Raw genomic sequence first — 18,384 nt, 5'->3', positions numbered from 1 at the left:
ATGGCTTGTCACAGGACGGTTTCACCCATAGGAGAGCATCATAGGGACACTAAAAGAACAAATACCAGATGCTTTTAGGCAGACACAAACTATTCAGTACAAATTCACTTACAAAGTTTCAAGAATCAGCTTTAAGTGACGAGCCTAGGAATATGATAAAATACCTTAAGTTGGCAAGATTGGACAAATTTACATCAATACTCTTTACATTTATTGCTGAATTTCCTGGTATTAAATTATACTGAAAGCTTTTGGTGATGACCTGCTTCTACAAGTAATACAAAGAATATTGAATACTGTCTTGATTAAATTAATATGGATTTTCGTTCTGACCGCTGTTGTATGGCGCACAGATTGGCAATTTTTGGGAAGCGTTTTACTCTTTTCTCCACGAAAATTGTCTTAACACATACATAGCTACATTTTGGAATGTATTATTCTAATATCTTCACATTACTCAACGGCACATCGGATTGAGTACTGGAACGGTCATCTAAGAATTATATTTGTGAGCGTTGACAACGAATTTGAATATTTGAAAATAGATAAATGAAGGCATCGTAAGGAACTTTTGTGTATCATACACAATTCAGCATTTCAAATATGACACAATGCTTGTGGCGGACTGTTCTTACGAACAGGTAAAACTGGACTTCTCAAGCATTCGTGTCTACTAGCATAAGAATCTCTACAGACTAGCTGTGTATGTAAGTGTGTGTGTCTAAAATCTTTTAATTCTCACATTATCTGACACCTGTTTACTGTAGTCTATCGTCTCGCTAACTTGACAGTCTATAAATAACACTCACTCTTCAAATTGAAGCAATTTTCATGTCATGTAATCATCAAGGCTTATTCCGTTCCGTTCATCACTTATAACGCATATTCCGGATTAGGAAAATTTTCAGTTCAAAATATTTTTGTTGTACTTGCTCACCACTGAATCATCTGCAATCATTCATGAGAACCGTAACAAATAATCTCTATGAATGACAGCGTCTTTAATTGAGGAACATCACTGTAACTCGCACTTATAATGCGTGTTGGAACGAACTAAATTAATGTTTCATTACTAAAACTGCAAGCCAATTTTTAAATCCACACCTGTCTACAAAAAAGCAAAATCTAGTGTCACAGTGAGCTCCCCACGCTCCCCGCTATGCATATCTTCGCCCCTGAAATGTAGCTTTCTTGTGTTGTAATGGTGACGCTGAGGTTGACGACTTATCAGGGGCGTGGAAACTGAGTTTTCAATTTTCACTTAGAATTTAAGATTTGACACCTACAATGAACTGTAAGTATATTGCACAACAAATAAATGTTTGTGCTGCCCATTTCCATCCGTTGTAATTTTTATACAATTTCATTTAGTTCCATTTCGCGAAAGAAATGGGTTGTAGCAAACGAACTCCAGTCCAAAGAAATAATCCCTACCTTCAGCGCCTTTAAGTTATACAATATTCAAGACAGTTTGAGTTGTGATGCTAGCAAACAAGCAGTGTTTATTTTGAAACGAAAGATGTGTTGCGTTTGATAAAAGTTTCTCATACAACGTGTTTTTCTGTTGTGTGACCCAGAGAAACTCATGGATTTGTGTATTTGAGAACCTATTTCATTCCATTCGCTGGTGGAACATGGAAGGGCTTTTAAACTGTTCTGTGGAGAGCTTTGCTAAATAGTAAACGTACTTTCTAAAGATGTAATGCCGTTGTACTCGCGTAATAATTATTTCAAATACTTATAAAACGATGATTAGTATCACGCTTTCTTGCTGTAACAGAGAGAACATGAAATAAACCTACTCTTTCCAAAAATATCTTTTATTCGATTTATGGATAAGTTCATCTGTAATTGTTCACATTCTGTATAGTACAGTAGTAGGAAGTTAAAAAAAAAGGCCTGTTTTCTTGCAGTGAAATACATGGCGCTAGGTACCTCTAGAAGGCGAAGACAGGATTGCATTTTAAACATTACGGAAGAAATTGCATTATATTTCAGAATTTAATGATCATGATGTGAAAATGAATTTGTTATATACTGTTCGTGTGCTTTCAATTTTAATAGTTCAGAATTGGTATTTCTTCTAAGAATATATTTAGTTTCGGAAATAAACCTAAGATTACTTTGTGAAAAACAGTATGGCAACAGATTTAAAAGATGTCCTGTGTGATTTCTCATAGTATGCATGTATATTCTTATTTATGTTTAATAAAAAATCATACATTTTGATATAAATGAAAGTCAGGAACGTTAGTGCTTATTTCTAAATACCTGACGATAGGTAATGATAAGGAAAGGTGCTACTCACTATGTAGCAGACATGCTAGGCATGGCACAACAAAAAGAATGTCACAATAAAGTTTTCGGCAGGTAAGACCTTAGTCAACAATAGTGTGTGTATTGTTGACCAAGGCCGAAAGCTTTGAGACATTCTTTTTGTTGTGTCTATCTGCGATTCAGCACGTCTCCTATATGGTGAGTTGCAACTTCCCTTTTCATAATATTGTTACATTCAATCCTGGATTTTCTATTGTTTGTCATTTAGAGCTATCTTTGCCTTTTGTTGAAATGTTTTGGAGTATTATGAAAATTCAAAATGTGAATACAGCAATGCAAGTAAGATTCTGATAATCGTAACAAAATGAAAACGCAAGATAGTTTACTTTTGTACTTTGGAAATCTCGTTACATGCACATAGTGGGACCTACACAGTGATGACTTGTAGAACTACAAAAAAATCATCTAACAGGCATTTTGACAATGACACTTCTATACAGAGAAATAAAAGGAATTAAAAGGTAATTGAAATGAAAACTTTATGAACTACATTAATTAAGTAAGTTTGAATGAGGGCTGCTAACGTGGAAAAAAACCTGCTGTTTAATGACAATCACTTATTAGGGCATGGCAGAGATTACTTAAAAAAGTAGCTTTTCACAGATTAGTTTGCATCTACTTTCAAGCATGTGCCAGTTCAGTTCTTTCAGCATCTCCGTCACATTCGTGTGTCAAACATGCGGCAATTGTGCTGCCCTTCTTTGTGTCCATTCACTAGCCTTTGATAGTCCTATATGGTATGAGTCTCTCACACTTACGCTGTATTGCGCAAGTGTTTTGTATCCAGTTTCCTTTGTAGACTGACTGCATTTCCCTAGTATTCTACCAGTCAATTGCAGTCAGGCACCTGCTTCACCTACAACTGAAACCATGTGATTGTTCCATTTCATATCCCTGCAGATTGTTTCAGAAGGGTATTTGTATGATTGACTGATTCCAGCTGTGACTCCTTAATGTTCCCAGCACACTTCCCTGAGGCACACCTGAAGTTACTTTCCCATCTGTCGATGACGGTCCATTCAAGATAACATACTGTGTCCACCCCACCACCCATCAATAAATCCTCAGTCCCGTTACAAGTCTCACTTGATACTCCACGTGATCATTGTACTTTTGATAAGTTTATGCCTGATTACTGAGTCAGATGCATTTTGGAATTCAAGAAGCATTGTATCTGACTGTATTGGTCCATAGCTTTTGGGATACATCACATTACAAAAGCTCATATTAGGTCTCACATATTCAATATTTGCAGAGTTCATTGCCGTTTGTCAAGGAGGAGGTCATTTAGTTCAAAGCATTTCATTAGAACTGGGCTTAGAATGTGTTCTGAGAGTCTACAACAAATACCTGACAATGATACTGGATGGTAGTTTTTTGGATCAGTTCTGCTGCTCTACTTGTAGATGGGTGTGGCCCACGCACTCTTCCAACCTCTGAGCACAGTGCTTTGTTAACGAGATTGTTGTTGTTGTGGTCTTCAGCCCTGAGACTGGTTTGATGCAGCTCTCCATGCTACTGTATCCTGTGCAAGCTTCTTCATCTCCCAGTACCTACTGCAACCTACATCTTTGTGAATCAGCTTAGTGTATTCATCTCTTGATCTCCCTCTACGATTTTTACCCTCCACGCTGCCCTCCAATATTAAATTGGTGATCCCTTGATGCCTCAGAACATGTCCTACCAACCGATCCCTTCTTCTAGTCATGTTGTGCCACAAACTCCTCTTCTCCCCAATTCTATTCAATACCACCTCATTAGTTATGTGATCTACCCATCTAATCTTCAGCATTCTTCTGCAGCACCACATTTCGAAAGCTTCTATTTTTTTCTTGTCCAAACTATTTATCGTCCACGTTTCACTTCCATACATGGCTACACTCCATACAAATACTTTCAGAGACGGCTTCCTGACGCTTTAATCCATACTCGATGTTAACAAATTTCTCTTCTTCAGAAACACTTTCCTTGCTGTTGCCAGTCTACATTTTATATCCTCTCTACTTCGACCATCATCAGTTATTTTGCTCCCCAAATTGCAAAACTCCTTTACTACATTAAGTGTCTCATTTCCTAATCTAATTCTCTCAGCATCACCTGACTTAATTCGACTACATTCCAATATCCTCGTTTTGCTTTTGTTGATATTCATCTTATATCCTCCTTTCAAGACACTGTCCATTCCGTTCAGCTGCTCTTCCAAGTCCTTTGCTGTCTCAGACAGAATTACAATGTCATTGGCGAACCTCAAAGTTTTTATTTCTTCTCCATGGATTTTAACACCTACTTTGAATTTTTCTTTAGTTTCCTTTACTGCTTGCTCAATATACAGATTGAATAACATCAGGCAGAGACTACAACCCTGTCTCACTCCCTTCCCAACCACAGCTTCCCTTTCGTGTCCCTCGACTCTTATAACTGCCATCTGGTTTCTATACAAATTGTAAATAGCCTTTCGCTCCCTGTATTTTACCCCTGCCACATTCAGAATTTGAAAGAGAGTATTCCAGTCAACATTGTCAAAAGCTTTCTCTAAGTCTATGAATGACAGAAAAATGGGTTTGCCTTTCCTTAATATATTTTCTGAGATAAGTCGTAGGGGTCAGTATTGCCTCACGTGTTCCAATATTTCTGCGGAGTCCAAACTGATCTTCCCTGAGGTCGGCTTCTACCAGTTTTTCCATTCGTCTGTAAAGAATTTGCGTTTCCCCCCCCCCCCCCCCCCCCCCAAACTGTGACTTATTAAGCTGATAGTTCGGTAATTTTCACATCTGTCAACACCTGCTTTCTTTGGGATTGGAATTATTATATTCTTCTCGAAGTCTGAGGATATTTCGCCTGTGTCGTACATCATGCTCACCAGATGGTAGAGTTTTGTCAGGACTGGCTCTCCGAAGGCTGTCAGTGGTTCTAATGAAATGTTGTCTACTCCCGGGACCTTGTTTCGACTTAGTCTTTCAGTGCTTTGTCAACTTTTCACGCAGTATCATGTCTTCCATTACATCTTCTTCTACCTCCTCTTCCATTTCTATAAAATTATCCTCAAGAACATCGCCCTTGTACAGACCCTCTATATACTACTTCCACCTTTCTGCTTTCCCTTCTTTGCTTAGAACTGGGTTTCCATCTGAGCTCTTGATATTCATGCAAGTGGTTCTTTTTTCGCCAAAGGTCTTTTTAATTTTCCTGTAGGCAGTATCTATCTTACCCCTAGTGATACATGCTTCTACATCCTTGTTTGTCCACTAGCCAACCCTGCTTAGCCATTTTGCACTTCCTGTCGATCTCATTTTTGAGACGTTTGTATTCATTTTTGCCTGCTTCATTTACTGCATTTTTGTATTTTCTCCTTTCATCAGTTAAATTCAATATCTCTTCTGTTACCCAAGGATTTCTATTAGCCCTCGTCTTTTTACCTACTTGATCCTCTGCTGCCTTCACTATTTCATCTCTCAAAGCTACCCATTCTTCTTCTACTGTATTTCTTTCCCCAATCTCGTCAATCGTTCCCTAATGTTCTCCCTGAAATTCTCTACAACCTCTGGTTCTGTCAATTTATCCAGGTCCCATCTCCTTAAATTCCAACCTTTTTGCAGTTTCGCACCAGTCTGTATGATGGAATGAACTGGCCTTGTAACATCAATCAAAATGGCCTTGGTGTGCTGATATTGCGAATGGCTGAAAGCTAGGGGAAACTAAAGCCATAATTTTTCCCAAGGGCATGCAGCTTTAGTGGATCATTAAATGATTATGGCATCCTCTTGGGTAAAATATCACAGAGGTAAAAAAGTCTCTCATTGGGATCTCTGGACGGGGACTGCTCAGGAGGGTGTCATTATAAGGAGAAACAAAACTGGCATTCTATGGATCGGAGCGTGGAATGTCCGATTCCGTAACTGGACAGGCAGGCTACAAAATTTAGAAAGGGAAATTGATGGGTTAAAGTTTAAAGATATAGTGAGGTTTAGTGAAGTTCAGTGGCAGGAGAAACAGGTCTTCTGGTCAGGTGAATACAGGGTTATAAATTTAAAATCAGAGAGGGGTAATGCAGGACTAGGTTGAATAATGAAAAAAAAAAAAAAAATAGGAACACGGATAAGCTATTACAAACAGCATAGCAAATGCATTACTGTAACAAAGATAGACCCGAAGCCCACGCCTATCACAGTAGTACAAGTTTATATGCCAACTAGCTCCCCATATGATGAACGAATGAAGAAATGTATGATGATATAAAATAAATTATTCATATAGTGAAGGGAGATGAAAATCTAATAGTAATGGGGGACTGGAATTCGGTAGTAGGAAAAGGAAGAGAAGGAAAAGTAGTAGGTGAATATGGAATGGGGCTGAGGAATGAAAGAGGAAGCCACCTTGTAGAATTTTGCACAGAGCCTAATGTAATCATCACTAGTACTTGGTTTAAGAAATGAAAGAAGGCTGTATACATGGAAGCGACCTGGAGACACTGGAAGGTTTCAGATTGATTATATAATGGTACGATAGAGATATAGGAACCAGGTTTTAAATTGTAAGTCATTTCCAGAGGCAGTAAGGGCCCTGACCACAATTTTTTGGTTATAAACTGTAGATTAAAACTGCAAAAAGGTAAGAATTTAAGGAGATGGGACTTGGATAAACTGAAAGAAGCAGAGGTTGTAGAGATTATTTAATTGGATAGATAAAAAATCTACTCACCAAGCAGTGGCAGAACACATACATAGAAGACTGTTGTGACTGGAAAGATTTCGGAGCCAGTGGCTCCTCCTTCAGGCAGAAGGGTTGAAGGGGAAGGAAGAAGGGTGAAGGAAAAGGACTGGAGAGGTCTAGGAAAAATGGGTAGATTTTGGGAAAGCCACCCAAAACTGTGGATGAGAGGAGACTTATTGTAAGGGATGAGAAGGAAAGATTGATTGTTGGGGGCTGCATTGGACAGGATTTGAAAACCTGAGAGCTTAAAGGTGGATGGTAGGGAAATATGCAAGACAGAGGTTACTACTAAAACACCGTGCACAAGTTAATAAACGTGAAAAGCTAAATGCATAGTACATAACAGAGGTGGGAAGGGACAGTGAAAAATAGATGGGAAAGACAATGAAAGCTGTAGAAAACTATAACGGAGTGAAGCAAATAGTAGTTTCAGTGAAGAAAAGCTGAGACGGAAGAAATTAACGTAAATTAATGCCAAGAGGGTGGCGAGAACTAAGGACATGTAGTGCTAGTTCCCACCTGCAGAGTTCTGAGAAACTGGTGTCTGGAGGCTAGAATCCAGATGGCGCGTGTGGCGAAATAGGCACCTAGGTCACGAGTGTCATGTAGAGCATGCTCTGCAACACAATATTGCGAGTTGCCAGTATATACACTCTGCCTATGCCCACTCATCCTCGTTGATAATTTGGTGGTAGTCATGCCGATGTAGAAGGCTGAACAGTGTTCACATAATAGCTGGTATATGATGTGATTTTACAGGTGGCTCTCCCCTTGATAGTGTATGTTTTGCAGTTACAAGGCTATTATAGGTGGTGGTAGGGAGGGTGCATAGGTCAAGTCTTGCAGTGGGGATGGTCACAGGGGTAGGAGCCATAGGGTAGGGAGATGGGTGCAGGAGCATAGGGTGTGTCAAGAATATTACAGAGATTGGGAGGGTGGCAGAAAGCTATTCTAGGTGTGGTGGACAAAATTTCCGACAGAATGGATCTCATTTCAGGGCATGATTTTAGGAAGTCATGGCCCTGTCGAAGTAGCTGGTTAACACATTCCAGACCAGGATAACACTGAATCACCAATGGTGTGCTCGAAAGCTGTTTTGTGGAGGAATCGGCAGTACCAGGATTAGATGTGATGGCTCAGGAAATTTTCTTTTTAACGAAGCTGGAGAGATAATTATGTGCAGTGAAGGCTGAAGTGAGAATGTTGGTGTACTGCTGTAAAGCAATAGCTTTCCGTTGCCCTCCCAATCTCCGCAATATTCTTGTCAGACCCTATGCTCCTTCTGCACCCATCTGCCTACCCTGTGACTCCTATTCCTGCAACGGTCCCCACTGCAAGACTTGCCCTATGCACCCTCCTACCGGCACCTGCAATAGCCCTGTAATTGGCAAAACATATACTTTAAAAAGGAGAGCCACCTATGAAGTTACATGTCATATACCAGCTATTATGTAAACACTGTTCAGCCTTCCACATTGGCATGACTACCACCAAATTATCAACTAGGATGAGTGAACACAGGCTGAGAGTATATACTGGCAACTCGCATGCTCTACAACATGACATACGTAACCTTGGTGTCTGTTTCACCACACGTGCCATCTTGATTCTAACCCCCAGACACCAGTTTCTCAGAACTCCTCCTTGGTTCTTACCTGCATTAATTTCTTCCGTCTCAGCTGTTCTTCACTGTAACTACTCTTTGCTTCACTCCATTTTAATTTTCTACATCTTTCATTGTCTTTCCCGTCTATTTTTCATCATCCCCTCTCACGTCTGTCACATATTGTGCACATAGCTTCTCACACTTATTAAATCTCCCCTGACCCACAGTTGTGGGTGACTTTCCCAAAATCTACTCATTTTCCTAGACCTCTCCAGTCCTTTTCCTTGACTCTTCTTCTTTCTCCTTCAAACCTTCTGCCTGGAGTAGGAGCCACTGGTTCCGAAAGCTTGCCAATCACAGCAGTCCTTTATGTGTGTGTTCTGCCCCTGCTTGGTGAGTAAAGTTTTTATGTATCTGATTAAATAATTTTGTCAATAATGATTGTCTTAGAGGTTGTAGAGAGTTTTAGAGAGAGCATTAGGGAGTAACTGACAAGAACAGGGGAAAGGAATACTGTAGAAGAAGACTGGGTAGCTATGCTAGATGAAATAGTGAAGATAGCAGAGGATCAAGAAGGTAAAAAGATGAGGGCTAGTAGAAATCCTTGGCTAACACAAGAGATATCAAATTTAATTGATGAAAGGAGAAAATATAAAATGCAGTAAATGAAGCAGGCGAAAAAGAATAAGAATGTCTCAAAAATGAGATCGGCAGGAAGTACAAAATGGCTAAGCGATTCCTGATGGCTAGAGTACAAATGTAAGGATATAGAAGCATATTTTACTGGGGGTAAGACAGATGCTGGCGTGTAGGGAAATTAAAGAGACCTCTGGAGAAAAGAGAACCACATGTATGAATATCAAGATTTCTGGTGAAAAACCAGTCCTAAGCAAAGAAGGGAAAGCAGAAAGATGGAAGAAGTATATAGAGGGTCTGTGCAAGGGCGATGTACATGAGGGCAATATTATGGAAATGGAAGATGACGTAGATGAAGATGAGATAGGAGGTATGATACTGCATGAAGCATTCGACAGAACACCGAAAGACCTAAGGTGAAACAAGACCCTGGGAGTAGACAACATTCTGTTATAACTACTACCGATAGCCTTGGGAGAGCCAGCCATGACAAAATTCTTCCATCTGGTGAGCAAGACGTATGAGACAGGCAAAATACCTTCAGACTTCAAGAAGAATATAATAATTCCAATTCCAAAGAAAGCAGGTGCTGACAGGAGTGAAAGTTAGCGAACCATCAGTTTACTAAGTCACGGCTGCAAAATAATAACATGAATTCTTTACAGATGAATGGAAAAACTGGTAGCAGATGATCCTGGGGAAGATCAGTTTGCATTCCATAGAAATGTATTAACTCGTGAGACAATACTGACCCTAAGACTTATCTTAGAAGATAGGTTAAGAAAAGGGAAACCTACGTTTATAGCATTTGTAGACTTAGAGGAAGCTTTTGACTGTGTTAAAATGTAAATGTCATGTGACTAGGGCCTCCCGTAGGATAGACCATTCGCCTGGTGAAAGTCTTCCGATTTGGCACCACTTAGGCGGCTTGCACGTCGATGGGGATGAAATGATGATGATGATGATGATGATGATGACAACAGAACACCCAGTCCCTGAGCGGAGAAAATCTCCGACCCAGCCGGGAATCGAACCCGGGCCCTTAGGATTGACAGTCTGTCGCACTGACCACTCAGCTACCAGGGGTGGACTTTGACAGTGTTGACTGGAACACTCTCTTTCAAATTCTGAAGGTAGGAGCGATAAAATACAGGGAGCAAAAGGTTATTTACAGTTTGTACAGAAATCAGATGGCAGTTATAAGTGTCGAAGGTTACGGAAGGGAAGCAGTGGTTGAGAAGCAAGTGAGAAAGGACTGTAGCCTATCTCCAGTGTTATTCAATCTGTATATTAAGCAAGCAGTAAAGGAAATGAAAGAAAAATTTGGAGTAGGAATTAAAATTGAGGGGGAAGAAATAAAAGGTTTGCCAATGACCTTGTAATGTTCGGAGACAGCAAAGGACTTGGAATAACAGTTGAACAAATGGACAGTGTCTTGAAAGCAGGATATAAGATGAACATCAACAAAAGCAAAATGAGGATAATGGAATGCAGTCAAATTAAATCATGTGATGCTGAGGGAATTAAATTAGGAAATGAGACACTTAAAGTAGTAGATGAATTTTGCTGTTTGGGCAACAAAATAACTGATGATGGCCGAGGTAGAGAGGATATAAAATGTAGACTGGTGATGGCAAGGAAAGAGTTTCTGAAGAAGAGAAATTTGTTAACATTGAGTTTAGAGTTAATTGTCAGGAAGTATTTGTGTGGCGTGTAGCCATGTATGGAAGTGAAACGTGGATGATAAACAGTTTAGACAAGGAGAGAACAGAAGCTTTTGAACTGTGGTGCTACAGAAGAATGCTGAAGATTAGATGGGTAGATCACATAACCAATGAGGAGGTACTAAACAGAATAGGGGAGAAAAGGAATTTGTGGCGCAACTTGACTAGAAGAAGGTATTGGTTGGTGACACATTCTGAGGCATCAAGGGATCACTAATTTAGTATTGGAGGGCAGCATGGAGGGTAAAAATCATAGAGGGTGGCCAAGAGATGAATACACTAAGCAGATTCAGAAGGCTGTAAGTGGCAGTAGTTACTCGTAGATGAAGAGACTTGCACAGGATAGAGTAGTGTGGAGTGAATACAACAACAACACGAGAATGAAATTGGAACATTACTCCTGGGTTTTCCTTTGTAAAAGAACATATGGAAACAGAGTGAAGCATTTTTACTTTTAATCTCCTACCTGTAATTTTAGTTCCTATATCACTGTTAGTGTCTGGATACTATCTTTGGTACCACTATAAACCTTTATATAAAACCCCTATTGCCTTGGTTTTTATGAAGGACCTTTTGATAATATTTTGCTGTGGCAGTTACTAAAAATTTCATGCAGTGCTCTCTTGGCAGCCCAGCCAAATGTGTTTCATTCAGCACACACACACACACACACACACACACACACACACACACACACACACACACACACACACACACACACACACACACACACACACACACACACACACAGATATATATAAAGATGAAAAGACTTACCAAACAAAAGCGCTGGCAGGTCTATAGACACACAAACATACACACAAAATTCTAGCTTTCGCAACCAATGGTTGCTTCGTCAGGAAAGAGGGAAAGACGAAAGGATGTGGGTTTTAAGGGAGAGGGTAAGGAGTCATTCCAATCCCGAGAGTGGAAAGACTTACCTTAGGGGGAAAAAAAGGACCACACACATATCCATCCGCACATACACAGACACAAGCAGACATTTGTAAAGGCAAAGAGTTTGAGCAGAAATGTCAGTCAAGGCGGAAGTAAAGAGGCAAAGATGTTGTTGAAAGACAGGTGAGGTATGAGTGGCAGCAACTTGAAATTACCGGAGGTTGAGGCCTGGCGGATAACGAGAAGAGAGGATATACTGAAGGGCAAGTTCCCATCTCCGGAGTTCTGACAGGTTGGTGTTAGTGGGAAGTATCCAGATAACCCGGGCGGTATACACTGTGCCAAGATGTGCTGGCTGTGCACCAAGGCATGTTTAGCCACAGGGTGATCCTCATTACCAACAAACACTGTCTGCCTGTGTCCATTCATGCGAATGGACAGTTTGTTGCTGGTCATTCCCACATAGAAAACTTCACAGTGTAGGCAGGTCAGTTGGTAAATCACGTGGGTGCTTTCACACGTGGCTCTGCCTTTGATCGTGTACACTTTCCCGGTTACAGAACTGGAGTAGGTGGTGGTGGGAGGGTGCATGGGACAGGTTTTTACACCGGGGGGCGGTTACAAGGGTAGGAGCCAGAGGGTAAGGAAGGTGGTTTGGGGATTTCATAGGGATGAACTAAGAGGTTACGAAGGTTAGGTGGACGGCAGAAAGACACTCTTGGTGGAGTGGGGAGGATTTCATGAAGGGTGGATCTCATTTCAGGGCAGGATATGAGGAAGTCGTATCCCTGCTGGAGAGCCACATTCAGAGTCTGATCCAGTCCCGGAAAGTATCCTGTCACAAGTGGGGCACTTTTGTGGTTCTTCTGTGGGAGGTTATGGGTTGGAGGGGATGAGGAAGTGGCTCTGGTTATTTGCTTCTGTACCAGGTTGGGAGGGTAGTTGCGGGATGTGATGAAAGCTGTTTTCAGGTTGTTGGTGTAATGGTTTAGGGATTCCGGACTGGAGCAGATTCGTTTGCCACGAAGACCTAGGCTGTAGGGAAGGTACCGTTTGATGTGGAATGGGTGGCAGCTGTCATAATGGAGGTACTGTTGCTTGTTGGTGGGTTTGATGTGGACGGACGTGTGAAGCTGGCCATTGGACAGATGGAGGGCAACGTCAAGGAAAGTGGCATGGGATTTGGAGTAGGACCAGGTGAATCTGATGGAGCCAAAGGAGTTGAGGTTGGAGAGGAAATTCTGGAGTTCTTCTTCACTGTGAGTCCAGATCATGAAGATGTCATCAATAAATCTGTACCAAACTTTGGGTTGGCAGGCCTGGGTAACCAAGAAGGCTTCCTCTAAGCGACCCATGAATAGGTTGGCGTACGAGGGGGCCATCCTGGTACCCATGGCTGTTCCCTTTAATTGTTGGTATGTCTGGCCTTCAAAAGTGGAGAAGTTGTGGGTCAGGATGAAGCTGGCTAAGGTAATGAGGAAAGAGGTTTTAGGTAGGGTGGCAGGTGATCGGCGTGGAAGGAAGTGCTCCATTGCAGCGAGGCCCTGGATGTGCGGAATATTTGTGTATAAGGAAGTGGCATCAATGGTTACAAGGATGGTTTCCGGGGGTAACAGACTGGGTAAGGATTCCAGGCGTTCGAGAAAGTGGTTGGTGTCTTTGATGAAGGATGGGAGACTGCACGTAATGGGTTGAAGGTGTTGATCTACGTAGGCAGAGATACGTTCTGTGGGGGCTTGGTAACCAGCTACAATGGGACGGCCGGGATGATTGGGTTTGTGAATTTTAGGAAGAAGGTAGAAGGTAGGGGTGCGGGGTATCGGTGGGGTCAGGAGGTTGATGGAGTCAGGTGAAAGGTTTTGTAGGGGGCCTAAGGTTCTGAGGATTCCTTGAAGCTCTGCCTGGACCTCAGGAATGGGATTACCTTGGCAAAATTTGTATGTGGTGTTGTCTGAAAGCTGACACAGTCCCTCAGTCACATACTCCCGACGATCAAGTACCACGGTCGTGGAACCCTTGTCCGCCGGAAGAACGACGATGGAACGATCAGCCTTCAGATCACGGATAGCTTGGGCTTCAGCAGTGGTGATGTTGGGAGTAGGATTAAGGTTTTTTAAGAAGGATTGAGAGGCATGGCTGGAAGTCAGAAATTCCTGGAAGGTTTGGAGAGGGTGATTTTGAGGAAGAGGAAGTGGGTTCCGCTGTGACGGAGGACGGAACTGTTCCAGGCAGGGTTCAATTTGGATAGTGTCTTGGGGAGTTGGATCATTAGGAGTAGGATTAGGATCATTTTTCTTCATGGCAAAGTGATATTTCCAGTAGAGAGTACGAGTGTAGGACAGTAAATCTTTGACGAGGGCTGTTTGGTTGAATCTGGGAGTGGGGCTGAAGGTGAGGCCTTTGGATAGGACAGAGGTTACGGATTGGGAGAGAGGTTTGGAGGAAAGGTTAACTACTGAATTGGGGTGTTGTGGTTCACCTTCAACTCATTACATGCAGTCTCCCATCCTTCATCAAAGACACCAACCACTTTCTCGAACGCCTGGAATCCTTACCCGGTCTGTTACTCCCGGAAACCATCCTTGTAACCATTGATGCCACTTCCTTATACACAAATATTCCGCACGTCCAGGGCCTCGCTGTGATGGAGCACTTCCTTTCACGCCGAACACCTGCCACCCTACCTAAAACCTCTTTCCTCTTTACCTTAGCCAGCTTCATCCTGACCCACAACTTCTTCACTTTTGAAGGTCAGACATACCAACAATTAAAGGGAACAGCCATGGGTACCAGGATGGCCCCCTCGTATGCCAACCTACTCATGGGTCGCTTAGAGGAAGCCTTCTTGGTTACCCAGGCCTGCCAACCCAAAGTTTGGTACAGATTTGTTGATGACATCTTCATGATCTGGACTCTCAGTGAAGAAGAACTCCAGAATTTCCTCTCCAACCTCAACTCCTTTGGCTCCATCAGATTCACCTGGTCCTACTCCAAATCCCATGCCACTTTCCTTGACGTTGACCTCCATCTGTTCAATGGGCAGCTTCACACGTCCGTCCACATCAAGCCCACCAACAAGCAACAGTACCTCCATTATGACAGCTACCACCCATTCCACATCAAATGGTACCTTCCCTGCAGCCTAGGTCTTTGTGGCAAACGAATCTGCTCCAGTCCGGAATCCCTGAACCATTACACAAAAAAAAAAAATTTAGTGTGTATGTTTGTGTTTGTTTGTGTGTCTGTCGACCTGCCAGAACTTTCATTTGGTAAGTCACATCATCTTTGTTTTATATATATATATATATAAAATAGAAAGAAGCATTCCACTTGGGAAAAATATATTAAAAACAAAGATTCCATGACTTACCAATCGGGAAAGTGCTGGTAGATAGACACAATAAAGAAACACACACACAAAATTTCAAGCTTTCGCAACCAACGGTTGTAAAGTTGAGATAACCGGCACAACTTTATTTTTTTTAGGTACGTAGGACACCAGTGTAACGTTATTCTGGAACCCAAATCGAGAACTATATACTACTTCTATTCCTTTTTTTAAAATCTCTGGTACACTTTTCTTGTTTTTACAGACTGTGCCGACAGAAGTCAGTGAATGTTCTTTCAAGAGATGGATCATAAGGGGGTAACTAGTAAACCAATTATCGAATGTTGAATTCCTATTTGTTTTTCTTATTGGCTCCAGTACACGGTTTACAGTATCATATGCTTTATCACTAAGCTGGTAAGGTCCTGGTGGTTGTTTTCCTGAGTATTCTTCCAGTTGTAGGATATAGAATGTCTTCACATCTACAAGAGCATATACAGGGTGTTTATAAATGAATATTGGCGTTTTAACACTTTATAATATTTATTATATTAAACTAACAGTTATAAATCGTATGTCAAATGAAAGTGCAACTCAAACAGTTTTACCAACAACCTTATAAATGTTCAATGTGAGCACAATTTGTCACACAGCACACATCAAGTCTATAGCTGAGTTCTTCCCAAGCATTGATAAGTGTGTCTTCAGTGATTTAGAAACAGCTGCCTCAATCCAGTTTCTTAATTCAGGGAGGTCTGCTGGTAGTGGAGGCACATACACATGATCCTTGATGAAGCCCCAAAGGAAAAAATTGCATGGCGTTAGGTCAGGTTAATGTGGAGGCCATGCAAAGCAAGCCTTGTCAATGGGCCCCTTCCGGCCTATCCAGCACTTGGGTATATGGGTAAATAGACTTGATGTGTGCTGTGTGACAAATGGTGCTCACATTGAACATTTATAAGGTTCTTGGTAAAAGTGTTTGAGTTGCTCTTTCATTTGAAATACCATTTATAACTGTAAGTTTAATGTAAATAAATATTACAAAATGTTAAAACTCCGATATTCATTTATAAACACCCTGTAGTTTATGCCATATTTGGCTGGTTTGTTTGGCGTGTGTACATGGAAAGGACATCTCCCTCTGAAAGATCACAGCATCTCATCAGTAGTAAGGTTTTCACACGGCATATAGTGTTGTTGAATATTTTCAACAGAATTATCAAAAATATCTCTTATAGCAGCCAGATTGTCAGTCTTTTTCTTTTCGTCCCGGATGCTCTTATCATTGAATCTCAAACAATTTTGGAGAAAGTAAAACCTCTGCAGTGACATTGTAGTCAAAAGCTTTCAACTCCAGTACCATCCGTACGCCATGAATCATTCTAGTTTTGTTTATTTGGGTGGTTTAGGCCCATTATATACAAAACTCCCATAAATGCCTTCAAATTCTCCAAACTTGCATCGTTCATGTGGTACTGCTCTTTATTTTCTGGGTATCTTCTCTGATATTCATTATTTGATAATTTGTGTGTGTAAGTGCAGTATTCAATATACTGTTTGTTATAAAAAGGCTCCAACATTCAGTATCTGTTTTGGCATGTTTTGCAGCACCTTTTACACCTGGAGAATTGGTAATAATATTCTCGGAACGAATATGAACAATTTGCCTAGGACAATCCTTCATCCATTTTGTACCATCTTTGGATCCATAAAAAATCCCACATATCTCAGGTGACTGGCTAGGAGCTGATAATGCAGATTTTGGCTCTTCCAAACCATACAAATACCCTCTTGCTCCGAATCATTTTCTTCACTTCTTTGAGAAACTTTGTCAATCTCTTCTTTGCTCTCGGAGTCATAGGAACTAGCATTTGAACAGTTTTCTAAAACTTCTTCTAGTAGTTCTTGTAGCCGATGTTCTTTTTCTTCATAAGACACCTTGAGAAATATAAAATATAAAAAAGAATCAAAGTATACTATAAATAGCTATATATATCTCATAAACTTGCTGACAGCCCAAAAATGTAACACCGACTAAGAGATCGGATGTGAAATATCGTAGCCACCTTTGCACACGTGTATCTCCCTCTGATGCTGGCGCAACAATAAACTCAACACAGCATATTGTCTCCCTCTCCCTTATCTCCAGCTACTGTGACAGCAAGATTTGTGTGACAACAATGACGTTTAATAATCAGCACTTCAAAACACCTCAGGTATGACATACCCGACCTCACTCATGCCGGGTTAAACTATGCCGCAATCGGCTCATTGCGATAGCTTTCACTACGCACTTCCAGGACTGTTCCAATGATATTTTATTCTGTATGTCAGAATACTTGTTGTGAATGCATTTACTGACGCATTTAGAGGGTTCGTAAGTCTAGGAAGTCACAGTCTAGGAACTCACAGCCTAGCTTGTCAAAGAACTTTTGTAGCCTCTAGTTCAAGCCTTCCACTTGGCTTGGAACCTGGGGGCCACAATATGTTCTGTAGACAATACTATAGATTGTGAACTTTGTTGAAACTCCATGAGCGATGCTAGTATTCTCAACCTCCTCTGCCATTCACTCAAATGATCCAAGTATGACTTAAGAGCTGCACAATTTGTTCCACCATGCACCACAGTCTGCAGTTGGTTGCAACCTGTTCCCTTAGTGGCTGTCATAATAGTCTATTCATCGTTTTGAATTAATGTCCCAGACATACCCACGGGAGCATTTGTTGTTCCTTCCCCTCCCTTGCGGCCTCTCTAAATGGATCGGATGTAAACTACACATTAGAGGCTGCTACCCAGTTAGCTGATGTGTGTGGGGTGCATACAAGATTTTTTTGGATTACTTTCTCCATCCACTCCAGATAACATTAGCTGTAGGATACCCAGAAGTATCAGAGTGAAATAAAAAGAAATACTTCCTGGAGGTGAGAGAATTAACTGTCAAGGCACTCGCAACAAGGTGATGGAGTTTCAAGCACTCTTAAAAAGCAGTGAAAGAGGTACAATTATTTGCCACACATTTGAACTGCTGACAATGAATATACCCTTACCCATTTGCGTTTGCCTCCTGTTGACACAGGACACAGTGTGTTTCCCAACAGGTGCAGTGAGTCTCAGTTTCAGTGGAAGACAACTCCTCATTATTGTT

At 41.2% G+C, this 18,384-nt stretch overlaps 2 protein-coding genes across 7 annotated transcripts in view; one reads left to right on the top strand and one right to left on the bottom strand.

The window, feature by feature from the left end:
• LOC124802754 (vesicle transport through interaction with t-SNAREs homolog 1B) overlaps positions 1-1,222 on the bottom strand; it is an 18,569-nt gene extending 17,347 nt beyond the window's left edge. For 2 of the 6 annotated variants that reach the window (XM_047263744.1, XM_047263742.1), the window contains exon 1: positions 938-1,098. The gene's annotated coding sequence lies outside the window, so the exon portion shown is untranslated. The other 4 variants (XM_047263741.1, XM_047263740.1, XM_047263743.1 and 1 more) reach the window with 3 other exon arrangements.
• Positions 1,187-18,384, top strand: part of LOC124802753 (gastrula zinc finger protein XlCGF57.1-like) — a 249,541-nt gene continuing 232,343 nt past the window's right edge. Inside the window, exon 1 of the mRNA XM_047263739.1 lies at positions 1,187-1,294. The gene's annotated coding sequence lies outside the window, so the exon portion shown is untranslated. The remainder of the gene's footprint in view (positions 1,295-18,384) is intronic.

Source organism: Schistocerca piceifrons, chromosome 6, assembly GCF_021461385.2.
Source record: "Schistocerca piceifrons isolate TAMUIC-IGC-003096 chromosome 6, iqSchPice1.1, whole genome shotgun sequence".
Classification (NCBI taxonomy): Eukaryota; Metazoa; Arthropoda; class Insecta; order Orthoptera; family Acrididae; genus Schistocerca; species Schistocerca piceifrons.
The sequence above is the reverse complement of the archived record's forward strand: the minus strand, read 5'-3'. Positions and strand labels throughout refer to the sequence as shown.